The following is a 16,581-nucleotide window of genomic DNA, read 5'->3' on the forward strand; positions in this document are numbered from 1 at the left end:
CTAAAAGTTGTCTCAGGAAACTGGGCAGATAGAGAAATTTATGAATATCATATTGCTTCCCAAGACTATACCTTAATGGTTTGCAAAAATATGCTTTTTAATTTTGGCCAGTCCCTCCTATTACTGTAATATAATCCTTCTCCACAGGTGCCATAGTTTAATTCAGAACTGAATATGTTGCCCCCATGTCAACTAGAAATTCCACTTTTTTTCCCTTTCTCCCCAGCTTTAGCTTACAACCAGTGGATCTGCTTCGGTGAGATCTCCTGGTCCTCCTCAGTCTTCTTTCACATGTGCAATCACTTTTCCCTTTTCCTGGTCTCCCTTTTACTGAGGGTCACCCCATCTTCATTCTGGACATTAATTTTTCCAGTGAACATATTTCTTACAGATCACACGCTGGTCTCTGCCCAAGTGGGACAGACCTTATCTAGGTGATCCCTGTCTGCATCTTCCTCTCTCCCTCTCACTTATGACAGCTACGAACTTCCTCATTTCTTGTTTATATCCTTCTTCCCAGTTACTAAAGACTCTCCACAGCTTGTCCAGCAATCTCTCTAAGTTCCTCCCATCCTCCCCCCGAAGCTTTGGAAGTTTACATCTTATGTCATCCATAGATTGACCCAGGAATAAATCAACAAGCTGCTGTATCCCTACATCAAACCCAGGGTCCAGTGAATGTGTGGCAGCCCATTACATCCCTTAATTTATTGAGGAATTTGGATGGTGACTCAGAGGGCCCCAGCTTGATTCAATATAAAGCTGACCAACTCATAGTTTTGGGAATGGCCCTTTCCATCCCCTTTGCAAACCATTCCTGATAGCTTTCCAACTCTCTTGATTCAGCTGATCTGTTTGGGTCCCACTGTGGATTTTGGAATGGGAAATAATCTTTCACATCCAATTGCTGGGTTTTGTAATAATCTTCTGCCAGATCCACTGCTGTTTTTATAATTAATTATTTTTTGATCTTGGTCACTGCATCCACTAATAATTGCATATCGTGCCAATCTGGATTGTGTTGTTTTGTTCTATATCGCAGATATTTACCAGTGTTAACTGGGTCACTGCATAATTTTTAGCAACCTTTTCCCATGCCTCCACATTGATTATGGAGAAAGGAATTTTAACCAATACCATTTCTCCCTCTGGTCCCACTGCCTTTCATACAGGTGCCTGAAATATCTTTGTTGTCTAGTCGGGTGTGTGGTCAGAGGAGAGTCTGCATCCCCTGAGTCTGCATCCTCATCTTCATCCCTTTCCTGTCTTACGTGGGGAGACTTGAGCAAATTGTCCTCCAGATCTCGCTCCTGAGCCACAGTGTGGCAAACCTTATCTGATTTTGTACATCTCTGCCCTATACTGCACACTGAACAACACCACTTAAGCTTTCCTCTCTTATTCTCCTTCTCTAGGGCGAATACCAGAGGGTCAGTTGGAGCCTTGATCCCACAGTCCCTCTGCCATTCAGGGTCATCTCAAAGGGAGAAAAGCGTATCAGCATACGATACCTCTCCCACTTCTCTCCTAAGTAGCACGTGCTGTAATAGTGTGTTACAATCCAAAGTTCCACTAGGTGTCCACTTTGCTCCATTGTCCAATTTATATAAAGGGGCACGAGTCCTTGAAGAATCTAATAAGGTCTCTCTGTTTTCTGAATCCCCTTGCCCAGCAACATCTTTCCAATGTGCAATAATACAGCCCAGCGGACTGCCTTTAGGGATCCCCTACTTTGTTCAGTTCCCAGTATCTCCTCCTTCTTGTCCTGTCCCTTTTCCATCCAAATCTCTCTTTGCAATCTCTCACAGTTCTTTCCCAATCTTCCTCCCATACACACACCCAGGTTGCAGGGATTGAATGTGATTTTCTACACACAAACTTTAGAATTTTAGGTTTAAAATCATCTTGGTTAGGATTCCTCCATTTACACTGAGAGCATAGAGCTTTCCGTCTATCAGAGGAACAATACCAACGTTTTTCACAAGTCCTACCCTGCAACAGTAACCATGCCAACCTCCAGAAGCTCCAAAATGCCCCAAAACACCCTCAAAAACAAGCTATTCCAATCCTTCTCTCTTGAATATCCATATCCTCTTATGTAGCCTGTTCCCAATCCAAAGCTACCAACCTCCCTGTTGAAGTTCTATATATTCCTTCCAGATAAAATTGATCACTTCCTCTTTCTATACAATAGTTCACTGGATTCAGGAATTCCCAAGGATCCTGCCCAAACCACTGAGAGAGGGGGATCCTTTCCATTCATCTAGCCACAATTTAAAATATGCTCAGACCACCACACTGTAACTCTGACAGTCCACAAATATGAGCTCCTTGTATCTTGAATTCCCAAGTGTCAAAGACACAGCACTGTAGGTAGGGAGTTCCTTTAATTTCTCTTGCCAAGCTCACATTGTCTTTTCACCCTACAGTGGTCCGGTTCCCCTCTGTATTCAAAACTCTCCTGGTTCACGCTGAAGCCACATGGAAAGAGCCTGCCTACACAGCTGGGCTCTTTCAGCTTGGGGTCAATCTTCAACAGCCACTTCGAACAAACTAAAACAAAGCAGCCAACTACACAGTCAGAGTAACAACACAGAACAAAATTACCAGTTTGTTGCAATTATAACTTTTGTCACAAGTTGGCTGCATTACTCTAAAATACACAATCACCAGCAGTGGCAGGGGACCGGTTAAGACAGAACACCGGGTCTTACAGGGAATACTATCCCCCACAAACAGGCATTCCCCCCACATATCCCACAGCCAAAATCACTGCAGGAAAGGATATCTCTCTATCAAGGACTGTGATAAATGTGATTCCTGCTAACTAAATTGTAACTATGTTAGCGAAATTGTTGCTTCATATCAATGGAAAATAATAGTTACAAAGCAAAAAGGAAAAGGAACAAAGTAGAACCTCCAGATGTTTGGTGGCAATATTAGAAGAAGCATGTAGGTTTAATAACAGCATCTAGAAATAAAAAGTTTAGACTTTCGAATGGGCCAAATTGGGATGATTCCAAGCATTGCGCACTTGGATGTGGGAACATATGGTTAGTTACATAACCCCAAGCTTAGTGTGCTTGTGCTACCTGCAAGGTTAAACAGCAGACATGAGGAAGACACAGCGACTTCACTGGAAATATAGACCCCTGAAAGGATGAGAGACCCCTAACTACTAGTGGAGCATGCACAACACGACATAATGATGTTGATTTTGGGTATAGAACCAGGAAAAGCTTTTCAGAACGTTCTGTATTAACATACAGTATGTAAGTGAGATTTTTAGCTTGATTGTTTTGGTATGGGAGGAAGGGCTAACCCCTATCCGTTCCCCCGGTCAGTGTAACCCCAGTTGGTTTTGCTTATGCTTTATTTGAACCTCAATTATACTAAATTGCTCACTACCAAATTTTGTATATACTCAATTATATGTATTTAATATACTTTGGTTATAATAATTTATATATAATTGCTGCTCTTTAAAATTGCAGCTAAATTTAATCTTGTTGTTTGGTTAATTGGACAAATAGAACATCATTCACAATTTGGTGATGAAACCAGGGAACTCAGTCCAAAGGAAGAACAGCTAGTTTTGGGAAAGAGCTTTCCACCATTTGTTAAGGTGGTCCCAAGACTAGACCAGGCTTTCTTGGAGAAGGAGTTCCAAATTAAAATAAAGCATAAGCAAAAGAAGCAAGCAATAGGATGCACTCTAAAAGAAGGCTCCTGGAGGAGTGCCAGCAAAAGGTAAAGTGCCCAATATCTTGTGCACAAATACAGTGTGGGAAAACAGACTGTGTAAGTACCACGGGGTTGGGTAAAGCAGGGGCAACTGTGTGCTTGTGTGTGTGAGGGAGGAATATTTGAGATGGTTGGATAGCCGAAGCCAGTGGGGTCCTCGCAGTACCGTGTTTTCAGTTCTCCATGAGGAGGCTGGCCAGGAAAAAAAGTAAGAAAAAGGCAAGAACAAGTGAAGACGTCGGGAGGGACTGGAAGGGAAGGTCCCAGCCTGAGAAAGAAAAAGTCTTTAAGGAGAAGAGAGCTGGCTGACACTTGAAGAGATGATTTTTGAGGGAAGTGACTAAGTTCAGTTAAATTATCTTCTTAAAGATAAACAGATGGAAATTGTATGTGATTAAAGGGTTTGAAGAAAGTGGCCAGAAAAATTAGAGAAAATAGATTGAGAAGGGAAATTAGAGAATTAGGAGGGAGACAAGTAGTTGGCAAAAGAGAAAATATTGTAAATATTTTATGTGTAAATATTGAGTGAGAAAGTTGAACCACTAAACCAGTGAGGGAGAGCATTGGAGACTAAGATATAAGGGATTTCTTAGTCTTTTGCCACCAGAGATGGGTCAGAGGAAGAGTAAGACCTCTGACCAAGGGGTTGTGAATTATGACAAACATTCACAAGAACCTGGTATGCTTGGGAACCAAGAGGGGGGGGGTTCCAGGAGGGGAGCAGTATTCCTCAGTACAGTCCACTGGGGATCATGTTACAATACTGGGATACAAGGGAATCCCAAAGAGGAAAAAGCAAGCAGAAAATGATCCATTATTGTATGTTTGAATAGACAAAGGAAAAGATCTATGCAGACAATTTATATTGGGCAGAGTTTAAATCATTTGAAGATTAGATTTGTCAAGCTTTAAATCTATTTGTGAATTCAAAAGAACCTCCTAACCAGGAGAAAAGTAAATATGTAGGCCTGTGGCTTCCCTGGGGGGCAGGCGGGGGGGGGGGGGGGGGGAGGGGGGCGGGGAGCAGGGGGATTGAAATTGCAGTGTATTTTAGGAATCTTTTTAATATTTCCAATTTTCAAAGGAAGAGAGAGAAATTATTAAAGAGTCAGAAATAGAGGCTTGGAAAAGAGATCAGCAGGGGCCAGAACAGGGAGATCAGAAATGGCCTCTGGCAGATCCAAATTGGAATAATCAGGAGGTAGAACATGGGCAGAATATGAAGGATTTCAGGTGGACGATTATCCAAGGAATTCGGGGAGCAGTGCCTAGGGGAAAAAAGCATCAGGAAAGCTCTGAGTGAGCACCAAGAGAAGGACGAGTCCTCGGCAGAATGGCTAGAGAGACTAAGAATGGATTTGCAATTATACTCAGGCATAGACCCTGATACAGCAGCAGGGCAGGTCCTTTTGAAAACACAACTCGTAGCTAAGTCTTGAGGGGACATCAGGAAGAAGCTGGAAAAATTGGAAGATTGGCAGGATAGGGGGCTTCAGGAGTTGTTATGGGAAGTGCAAAAAGTGTATGTTAGAAAAGATAAAGAAAAGCAAAAAATAAGAGCCAGGATTCTAGTAGCAGCAGTCAAGGAAACACAAGCAACCACAAACACAGAGAACTTATCAGGTGTCTTGGGTTGCAGGAATACAAAAATGTGTATTCTATCACCATGTGTTGAAGCTGGGTAGGGTGGTGACCCATATCTCTGTGGCACATACAACCTGCTAATGGGCCATCTTTAAGACTAGGTGGGGCAATCATCTTTATCTTTTCTACAACCCACCCTCCCTCCAGGAAGATATCATCTGCTGTTGGGCCACTGACTCCCACTGTATGACTGAAAAAATTACATTATCTAATTGGGAAATGTTCCAGCCAGAGGGAGGAGCCAAGCCCTTCCTACCTAGATAAAAACTGAGATTTTGTACAACAAGGTATCGTCTTTCCACTGGATTCCAGTGGAAAGCCAGCCTTTCCACATCATCTCTGGACCTTCAGAGGAAAACTGCACTTTTTCTACAGGAGCACTGCTTCAACTAAACTACATCTGTCACTCCAGGAGGACTGCAGCCACCTTTTAATTGGACTGCTACCAACACTCTGACTGACGGGGTGTCAGGTTGTATTTTGACTCTGTCAGTGCTTTGGGATTGTTCTTTGTAATACTGTATTTCTATTTTAACTTTCCTAGTGAAGAGCTGTTATTCCTAATTCCCATATCTTTGCCTGAGAGCCCCTTAATTTCAAAATTACACTAATTTAGAGGGGGGAGGAGGGTTTACATTCTCCATTTCAAAGAGAAGGTTCTGCCTTTCTTGGCAGACGCCTGTCCTCCAAACCAGGATACAACAAACCCTTGGTTCCATGAGCTTCCCGAGCGTCACCATGGTCTCCTGGGATCTGCATTGTCACAATGGACAACTGGTTCCATGGGACCCTACTGTGTCACAATAAACCCTTAGTGCCATGAGGTTCTGGGGTGTCACAATGGTCTCCTTGGTTCCATGAGGCCTTGGAGTGTCACAATGGCTGCTTGGTTAAATGAGTTTCCATAGTGTCACAATGGTCTTCTTGCTTCTTCAGTGTCAAAATGGACCATCACTTCAATAAGGTTCTTGTGTCACTGGTCACTGGTCTCCTTGGTTCCATGTGGCCCTGCTGTGTCACCATAGCCCCTTGCTTCCAGGAGTTTCTGTGTTGTCAGTAATGGTTCATTTGTTCCAATGAGTCGCTGCTATCTCACACTGGACCATGGGTTCCATGAAGTTCTCCAGTGCCACAGTGGCCCCTTGGATCCATGAGGTTCCACAGTGTCACCATGGTCTCCTTGGATCTGCATTGTCACAATGGGCCATTAGTTTCCTGTGGCCTTGCTGTGTCACAACGGTCTCCTCTATTCCATAATTCCCCTCAGTGTCACAATGGAGCCTTGTTGCTGAACAGTCACAATTGTCTCCTTTCCATGGAGACAATTGGTTCCATAAGGATACAAAAGCTTTGCATAGACATTGAGCAACAACTTCTTAACACACCTGGGGAAAATTGTCTTTATTCAAGAGAGAGGTTCAAGGTGATGATGGCACCATCAATTTCATCTGCAACAGAAATCCAGGGAAAGGATGGGGACAGAGAATTCAGTTGGAAGACTCAGAGAATTCTGCTTACAGAGATAATTTCTAGTCATACTGTAGCTTGTAGAAAGGTGACATCATTTCAGGCATCCTGTATTGAGCATTTGGCTCCTGAGTAGAGTTTGTTGTTTAGGCTTTTCCCTGGCTGGCTGCACACGCCCATCTCGCTGTCCCTCCAGCATTTCTCAGCTCAGCATTGCTGTGCCCTCCCTGGGCTCCCTGCACCCAGCGCTGCCGGCTCCTGGCACACGGAGCCATGGCATGGCCCAGCCTCAGCTGGGACACCTGGGCCACCAACATTCTGCCCTGGCAGGGACTGTGCTGCTTCCTCACCTCCAGGCTGAACCTTCCAGGCTGCACTTTGGGGAGGTTTCCTTCTCTTCCCACTTCCCAGGAAAGCTCTGTCTCCTGCTGTTTACAGAAAAGGCCCGGTGGGAGATTTGGCGGTCAGAGGCTGTTTGGGGTACACTATTCATGAAATGACTGAGTTTTTCAATATTCTATGAAAGAAGGAGGAGCATCAACAAAACTTCTACTCTGGAATTATGGAGGGTAGCCTTTGGACTATACAAGATGCAGATTTAGATAATCAGGTGCTGATTTTTTTTAAGGGAAACAGTCTTTAAAAACAAACTATTGCAGAAAGGATGGAGACACTTCAAGAAAGAAATCTTGAGGGAGCAGAAACAGCCTGTCTCATATGCCAAAGTCAGCTAGCAATGAAAATAACTGGTCTGGCTAGGCATGGAGCTTTTTCCAAAGACTCAGGGAGAAAAGAAGCTGCATCACCTTTGGGCTGAGAGGCAGGCAACTAAGGAAATGTTTAAGGGTGTTGTTAGGTCATGCAGAAATATAATAAGAGAGTCGAAACCTCAGTTAGGACTTAACCAGGCTGCTTCTGTGAAGGATAACAAAAATTGTTTTATCAATACATTAATGGGCAAAGGTTGGTCAAGGAGAATTTCTATTCCTTATTGGAAGGAATATAGTTACCAAAGATGAGGTAAAGTCTGAGAAACTAAACCCCTAATTTGCCTCAGTTTTCAAAAATAAGACAGATTGTCCTCAGGACAAGTGTTCTTCTGAGGGGGCAGATGGGGACAGAGAGCAAAACAGACCCCTGTAATCCAAGAGGAAGCAGCTGGGGACATGCTGAGCCACTCAGATGCTCACAGGTGTCTCTGGGAGCAGATGGGATCCATCCTAGGAGGATGAGGGAGCTGCTGGATGAGCTCCCCAAGCTGCTCTCCATCATTTACCATCAGTCCTGGCTCACCAGAGGACTGGAGGTGCCAATGTGAGCCCATCCCCAAGAAGGGCTGGAAGGAGGATTTGGGGAACTTCAGGCCTGTCAGCCTGACCACAGTGCCCAGCGAGGTGATGGAACAGATCACCTTGAGTGCCATCACAGGGCAGCTGCAGGATGGCTGAGGGATCAGAGCCAGCCAGCGTGGATTTCAATATCTGCATTGATGATCTGGATGAGGTCACTGAGTGTACAATCAGGAAATGTGTACACACTGAGTGTACAATCAGATGACACCAAGCTGGATGTGAGTGTGGATCTGCTGTAGGATAGGAGGGTTCAGCAGAGGGACCTGGACAAGCTGGATCAAGGGCCCAAATCCAACCAGGTGAGGTTTAACAAGACCAAGTGCTGACTCCTGCACTTTGAGCACAACAACCCCTGCAGTGCTGGGGGCAGAGTGGCTGGACAGTGGCCAGGCAGAAAGGAACCTGGGGTACTGATGGACAGCAGGCTGGACATGAGCCAGCAGTGTGCCCAGGGGGCCAAGAAAGCCAATGGCATCTGGCCTGGATCAGGAATGGTGTGGCCAGCAGGACCAGGGCAAAGATTTTTCCCCTGTGCTCGGCACTAGTGAGGCCACACCTTGAGTGCTGTGTCCAGTTCTGGCCCCCCAATTTAGGAAGAACATGAAAGGCCTGAGTGTTTCCAGAGAAGGGCAACAAGGCTGGTGAGGGGTCTGAAACACAAGTCTTGTGAGGAACAGCTGAGGAAGCTGGAGTTGTTTATTCTGGAGAAGAGAAGGCTCAGAGAGACAAGGTGGTGTCCAGGCAAAGGTTGAACTTGATGATTTCCAAGGTCTTTTCCAGCCTGGCTGATTCTCTGATTCTCTGAAACCACCGCTGCAGCAATGGCAAGATGAGCCCTGGGCCTCCCCTTCACAAGGTCCAGCAGCCCAGGTCCCTCAGCTTCTCCTCAGTCCCCAAAGCCCATCCTGTCAGTCCTGCAGAGCCTCTCCAGCCCCTCCTCACTGCCCAGAACAGGGAGCCCCACACCCAGACACACCAACCCAAATGTGCCCCCCCTTGTCTATGGTGCCTCTAGCAAGGGAGCAGCACGAGGCACTGCAGGACCCTGCAGACAATTCCTGCAGCACTTGTAGGATCATCCTGCTGTGCAAGGTATGTTCACATGGTGCCAGCTCAGGAACTGAAATGGGGAGTGGGGCCAGAGAGGAAAGGGCAAATAGGGATGGGCTGTTTGTAGGGGAGAGGAGAGGGATTGGATAGAGGAAGAAATCAGAACTTTGAGAGAGTAAAGAAATCAAAGGTGAAGGAAAGGAAATGCTCAGGGCAGTTTGGGGGTGGCTACCAGGCTGCCCTGGCTCTGAGCAACAACGTCTTCAGTGGAACAGGAAACTCAAAGCTCATGGGAACAGACTTTCAGAGGCCTCCACAAAAAACCTGTGTTGTTTCCCCACCAGTCCCCCAGCCCTTGCTGGCCCCAGGGGCTGATGGCATTTGTGCTCACTCAGCTCCATCTCCTCACAGCAGCACTGTGCTGTGTCAGCACTGATTTGCCCCAATCTCTGCACACAGACATTTCTGCTGCTGCCCCAAAGAAGGAAAAAAAAAGGGGCATCTCTGGAGAAAACTTTGCTGAGAGATCCTTTAGTTAATTTAAAGCCACTGAGGATGCAGCTCCTCATAGAGTTTATGGTCATAGGGAAGGTGGAGAAAAACAAAGCGGGAAATGCCACAAAGAATGACATTTTAGTGGACAATATTAAAAAAAGTAGATCAAAGAAAAAAAAGCTTCAAATTGAAACCAACAAGAAGTATCAAAGACTACTTTTATTACAAGTGATATTCATAAATTTGCTAGCACTTTAATGTTTCTGAAACCATCCAGTCATCAGTCTCCACCCTGCAGCCTTGAGGTCCTGGTTCCTCAGGCTGTAGATGAGGGGGATCAGGGCTGGAGGCAGCACTGAGTGCAGAACTGACAGGGCCATATCCAGGGATGGGGAGGAGATGGAGGGGGTTTTAGGTTGGTAAATGTTTCAGTAATGAGGAAAAGGGAGACTGTGGAACCCAGAAAGGCATTCCCAATTAGAACAAGCCCTGTGCCCTCTCCTTGTCAGTCAGCCTTTTGGTCACTCCCACCCTAATTCCCTGTTGGCCCTTTGCCCTGGCCCTTCCCTTGTGACACCCCCTGTCCCTTGGCAATTGGTCCCTAAGGATTTCCCGCCTGCTGATCCCATGACAAAACCTGAAGCCCCACAAGCCCCTTCGCCTTTGTTCCCTGAAACCCGGATCCATGCGAGGCTGAAATAAACATCTCTGTAAAACCGGCAAAGGCCTTTCCTGCTCCTTCACCCCAAGAAACTTCTAAATGCAACACATGGCGCTCCGAACCCGGACTCTTTCCCATGAATGCATCTACATCAACCAGACCGAGACGGTTTTTTAATCTTACTGTGGTGAGTTTAAAACTCTGCATCACTCTTTGCTTTTTCTCCTTTTACTCTGGTGTGCTGGGAAGAGACTTGGGGTGAAAATGCCCGTAAGATACATCTGCTCGCAGTGGGAAATTTGTCTCCAATTTAAAAACATTCTTTGTCGCAGTAATTTTCAATTTTTGAAGGGGGATTTGAAACTTTTAGTATGCTGGCTGTGTGAAAATTATCCTGACGTTTCACAAAAATAATTTCTAAATAATAACTTTTTAAATGAAGCCTCGGCAAATTGCAAAGTAAACACTTTCCAGTAGTAAAAACTCTACGTTTAGTTTAACTCTAGGTTTAGTTTAATTTGTCTAGGTGTTCAGCTTTCTAATGAATGTTCAGAAAATGCTGAACCCCAGCTTTTTCCACTTTCTCCTTCCCCTACAGCCCCTCTCCTGTCGCAAGAAAAGTTTTCTTTTTCACTTTCTCCCCTCACCTTGGCTGCACAAAATGGCGCAGACCGCGTGGCGGGACGCACTAAATTCCCCTCCGCTCCCATTTTTGGGTCGCGCCCCTCCCCTCCTGATCAGAACCCTGCCCCCATGCACACCCCGCCCCCCAAGCAGCCGAGTGAAGCAGCTGCAGTGACAGAGAGCCCGCGGCCACCCCACTGCTGCCACCGCCCCGGAGCCAGGAGCTACGCTCCGGCCTCAGAAGTTCTGCGCCAGAAGCGACAGCCCCAGCAGCAGCAGCAGCAGCAGCAGCAGCAGCAGCAGCAGCAGCAGCAGCAGCAGCGCCTCATCGCCAGCACGGCCACCATGCCGCTTCCTCCCTGCCACCGAAAAGAGAAGCGGCAAAAGCGGCCCCCACTCACCACCCACACACCCCGCCCCGCTCTCCGCCTGCCCCCCGTGGACCCCCACGCACCCCCTGCCCCCCATGGAGCCCCATGCACCCTCTGCCCCGCGGGCAGCCCCATGCACCCCCTGCCCCCCATGGAGCCCCACACACCCCCTGTTCCCCGTGGAGACCCACGCACCCCTTGCCCCGCGGGCAGCCCCCGTTGGCTGGATCCCGCACACTCAGCCCCGCCGGCGCGCACGGCACCCCCAGCACAGAGCAGCTCACACTTCTCAAGCTCTGCCGCTGCCAACCCACAACAAAAACAGCCCCTCTGACACCAGCACGTCCAACAGCACAGACACAAGCACAAACTCACCAGCAAAACTAAAAACATCATTGCTAAAAAAGTGTTATGAACTGTCAAATGGTTCACTGTAAAAAATAGATACGGATTCATCACTCGAAATGATACCAAAGAAGATGTGTTTGTTCATCAAACTGCAATAAAAAAAAAATAACCCTAGAAAATGTCTCCCCAGTGTAGGAGGTGGAGAATAAGTGGAATTTGACATAGTACAAAGGAAAAAGGGCCTTCAGGCAGCAAATGTTACAGGGCCTGGTAAATTCCCAGTGCAGGGAAGCATTCATGCACCAAACTGCAGCTACAATTCAGCTACTAGAAAACCTTGTCCTTCACACATCAAAGCCTTCAAGTTACAGCAGCAAACCAAAAGCAAAAACAGCACAAAACACCAGTCAGCTGTCCTGGAGCCGAAAGTCTATTCCTCCATTTGCAAAACCTGCCAAACAAATATGTGCTTTCCACCAATCCCTATTGCTTCCCTACTTCCTTCCTACTTTCCCCTTTTTTCATCCACAAAATAAGTCCTTTCAAAATTTCCCCAAATCTCATTACCCTTTCTTTATGTTCCCTAAAATTCCTAACCCCCTTTCCGCTCCACAGTCTCCCTCCCACTGCCATGCTTCTCCCTACCTTTGCTACCCAGCTGCCAATCTGTTTTCCCAAAGTTCCGTTTTAATACAAAGCGGGGGATGATATGGGAGGGAGAGAAGAAAGAAAAATCTCCCAAGGCAAGAATCTTTGTTTTTTCTTCAAAATTAATGATTTCTATTTAAAGTTTCAACAGGTACCCTATCCCCATTCTACCTCATACAAGCTCAATCAAACCCACCAAAGTTCCAGTCCATGCTAAAGGATCCCCTTCCTTACTCAGTTTCCTGACAAGCCGTGCTGAAAAAACTTCACCTTCCTTCCTACCAGTTCCCAAATGCTTCAAAAATCTGTTCAAATACTGAGAACTCAAGAAATAGCTTGCATTTTAAAAATTGGTTTGCTTTGAATGCTTTTGTTTGTTTTTGTCGTTTTGTGTTTTTTAGTTACCTTAGTTTTACATTTAATTTTAAAATCCTTTAAAAAAGCCTTTTTAAATAACAAAGAAAAGGGGAGTTGTGGAGACACAGAAAGGCATTCCCCATTAAAGAAGCTCCCTGTGCCCTCTCCCTGTCACTCAGCCTTTCGGTCACCCCCGCTCTGTTCACCTGTTGGCCTTGTCACCCTAACCCCACCCTCGAGCACCCCCTGCCCCTTGGCAATTGGTCCCTAATGATTTCCCCGCCTTCTTATCCCATGACAAAACCTGAACCCCCCCACAAGCCCCTTAGCCTTTGTTCCCCTAACTCTGGACAATGCTGACCAGTAGCTGAAATAAACATCTTTGTAAAACCCTCACAAAGGCCTTTCCTGCTCCTTTACTCACCTTCACCCCAAGCAACTACTAGAGGCAACATTTGGTGGTTTGTTCTTTACTTTCCTTGGTTTCAATTTTTCAGTACTGTCCACAAGGAAATGTCACTGTATGCGCCATATATCTTTTTGTTACTCTCCAACTTCAATGTGACCCACAGACTGTGACAATAAAGAGCTGTGCTCTTGGTGGATCCGTTAGGCCCAGTTGTGTCCTAATGGACACTTGGTTCCATGAGCAGTGGCAATGTCCCAGTGGCACCTGTGTTCCATGACACCCTGCTGTGTTACAAGTGACAGTTTGTTCCATGAGATTCCATGGAGTTACAGTGGTCACTTGGGTTCCATGAGACCCTGCTGTTTTGACAACTGACACTTGGCTCCATCAGATTCCATTGTCCCACAATATTCTCCTAGGTTTCAAGAGGCCCCTCTGTATCTCAATGGTCCCTTGCTTCCATGAGCCGTGGCTCGGTCCCACTTGCCCCTGGGTTCCATGAAGCCATGCTGTGCTCACAATTGAAATTGCTTCCATGAGATTCCATTTAGTCACGATGGTCCCCATGTTTCCGTAAGGCTGTGCTGTGTCATAGTGGATACTGGATTCTGCAAGATGTGGCAGTCCCAGAGGCACCTCTAGTCCCATGACACCCCACTTTGGTGAAGAAGAGCCTTGAATCTGTGAGATTCCAGGTTGTCCCAATGGTCTGCTGAGTTTCATGAGGCTGTGCTGTGTCACAATGCTCACTGAGTTCCACATGCCCTAGCAATGTCCAAGTAGCACCTGGCTTCCATGAGGCCCCACAGTGTTTCCAGTTGACACTTGATTTCCCCAGACTGCCTTGTGTCACAGTGCTATCCTGGGTGCCATGAGGCCTTGGTGTGCAATAATGCAGCCTTGTTTTCTCTGGGTCTGGCAATGTCCCAGTGGCACCTGTGTGCCATGAGGCCCCACTTGGTCAAAGTATAGCCTTGGTCTTACAACGGACCCTTCTTTCCTTGAGGTGCCATTGCACCACAATGGTCTTCTTGGTTGCATAAGGCACAGTGAAACAGTGGACTCTTGAGTCTATGAGTTTCCATTCTATCACAACGGTCTCTTGAATTCCATGAGGCCCTGTTTTCACTATGGAGCTTTTGTTCCACATTTTTCCATTGTGTTACAACTATCTCCCGTGCTCTGGGATGCTGCAACATGAAACAGTGGACATTTGCTTCCATGTGACTCCACAGTGTCACAATGGTCTCCTGGCTTTCATGGGTCTCCACTTTACAATTGACACTTGGCTCCCCAAGATCCCATGGTGTCACTGTGCTCTCCTGTGATTCACAAGGCTGTGCTGTGTCACAATGGACACTCACTTCCTCCAAGGCTGGACATGTCCCAGTGGCACTGGGTTTCCCTCCGGCCATGCTTTGTCAGAACCGGGCCTTGGTTTCATGAGAATCCATTGGGTCACAATGTTCTCCTTAGTTTTATGAGAGCCTGATATGTTGACAATTAAACAAGGAACCCTTGGTTCCTTGAGGTTCTATTACACCACAGTGGTCTCTTTGGTTCCATCAGCCCTAGGTTTGTCACAATGAAGCCTTGGTTCCATGCACTTCCATTGCATCACAATGGTGTCTTGGATTCCATGAGGCCCTGCTGGGTCACAGTGGAGCCTTTGTGCCATGAGTTTCCATTGCAACACAATGGTCTCCAGCATTCCATGAGGCCTGGCTGTGAAACAGTGGGCTCTTGGTTCCATGAGTCTCCATTCCATTGTGGTGATGTCTTGCATTCCATAAGGCCCTGAAGTGTCATTAGGGAGCCTTTGTTCCATGCTGGTTGCAACAGGAAAGACACCACTGTGCCACTGTGGAGCCTTTGATCCATGTGTTCCCACCGTGACACAATGGGTTCCCTAGCTCTATGAGGCTGCGCTGTGAAACTGTGGACACCTTGTTCCATGAGATTCCATGTTTTCACTGTCAGGAAAATCCCTAAAGACAAGAGGTTTATGTCCATTAAGAAGACAGAGGAGTACTTCAACATAATTTGAAAAAAGGGGGAGAGTTCATCGGGGCACACGCCCGCAGGGTTTTCTCTCTCCAGGTTTCAGAAGGCGCAGCCTCATTTTATCCAAAACTCCCAGCTGCACGTGGCCTTTTCCTTTCCTGGCTGGCCAAGGCACTAGGAAGGTACAACCTTCCTGACCCACCTACCCCGTATGCCCCCTTGAACCTGGCATTTCCCCCTGAAGTTCAGGAGTTCAGCCTTGTGAAAGACCCTTGTCTGTTTCAGGAGCCAAACTGTCTGGGCCCAGTAACAAACCTGCTGCCGAAAGTCAGTAGAAACATTACCACTCATTTCAAAGGACTTAACATCTATCCCTTCACCCACCTAATGATTTGCAAATACATTAGCGCACATCTTTCCTCTCACACTGATGTTTCCTGTGCTGGTGACAGTCTGTTAAGCCCAGCCTTTGGCCTGACCTCTCTGCTGTTGTAGTTCCATGGACAGAGGTTGTTGCCTCTTCCCCCTTCCATGGCCAGGGTGATGTTCAACCATCTCCAGGACAGTGGGGCCCCACCCCACGGCACTGTGCCCTGGGAAGACAAAAGTCATCACTCCAAATGTCCCCATTTCTCTTTCTTCCCAGGCATTTGGATTTGCCAGTGGGGTTTGCTGTTGTTTACCACAGGAAAAAAGAAGACACCTGTGACACTGTGGGGCACATAGAACCAAACATCCATTGTGACACCACAGAAACTCACAGAACTAAGGAAACCCTGTGACATTGTGGGGCCCCATGTAACCAAACATCAATTGTGACACTACAGAGCCTCACAGAACCCAAGTCCGTGGTGACACAAGAAGGGCTCATGAAACCAAGGAATCCAATGGTCTAATACAGATCTTGCATGGTTCAACCTTGGGAAGAGAAACCTCCTTGGTGGCACTTTGGGCTTGGCACACACTTAAGGAGGGTGTCTGTTTGTAATTGGGAAAAATCAGGAGCTTTTGATTGCTTCAAAAAGGCAAAAGGATGAAAACCCCTCTTTGCCTGAGTGCAGCCAGCAAAGCAGGTCCCAGTTGAGTGAGAACAGACAGGATGGGGTTGGGGAATATGGAGCAAGGTTTTCCACACTGGGTCAGACCTCAAGGCACAGCTTGTGCTTTGAGCAGGCCAGACCTCCTAAGGAGAGACCCTGGATCAGTATCAGTCACAGAATGCTGCAATCACCTCTGCTCTAAAAAGAAACAGTAATGAAAGACACCATTTAAAATAGGAATACATATTTCTTAGAAACTCTTTGAAGTATTTCTCCATAACTGCAGCAGCAAACCTTCCTAATGAACAGCACTAGACCAGAGGGAAATCAAGGCAGAGCCATGGTTTGTCAGGACTTGCTTGATCCC

The 16,581-nt window shown here is 46.7% G+C and overlaps 1 protein-coding gene across 1 annotated transcript in view; it reads right to left on the reverse strand.

The window, feature by feature from the left end:
- Window positions 1–16,581, reverse strand: part of LOC306815332 (olfactory receptor 14A16-like) — a gene marked incomplete at its 3' end in the record, with an annotated part of 252,560 nt that overhangs the window by 92,029 nt on the left and 143,950 nt on the right. The gene's annotated exons all lie outside the window — the stretch shown is intronic.

The sequence above is a fragment of the Erithacus rubecula genome (genome assembly GCF_903797595.1).
Source record: "Erithacus rubecula genome assembly, contig: scaffold_115_arrow_ctg1, whole genome shotgun sequence".
Taxonomy (NCBI): domain Eukaryota; kingdom Metazoa; phylum Chordata; class Aves; order Passeriformes; family Muscicapidae; genus Erithacus; species Erithacus rubecula.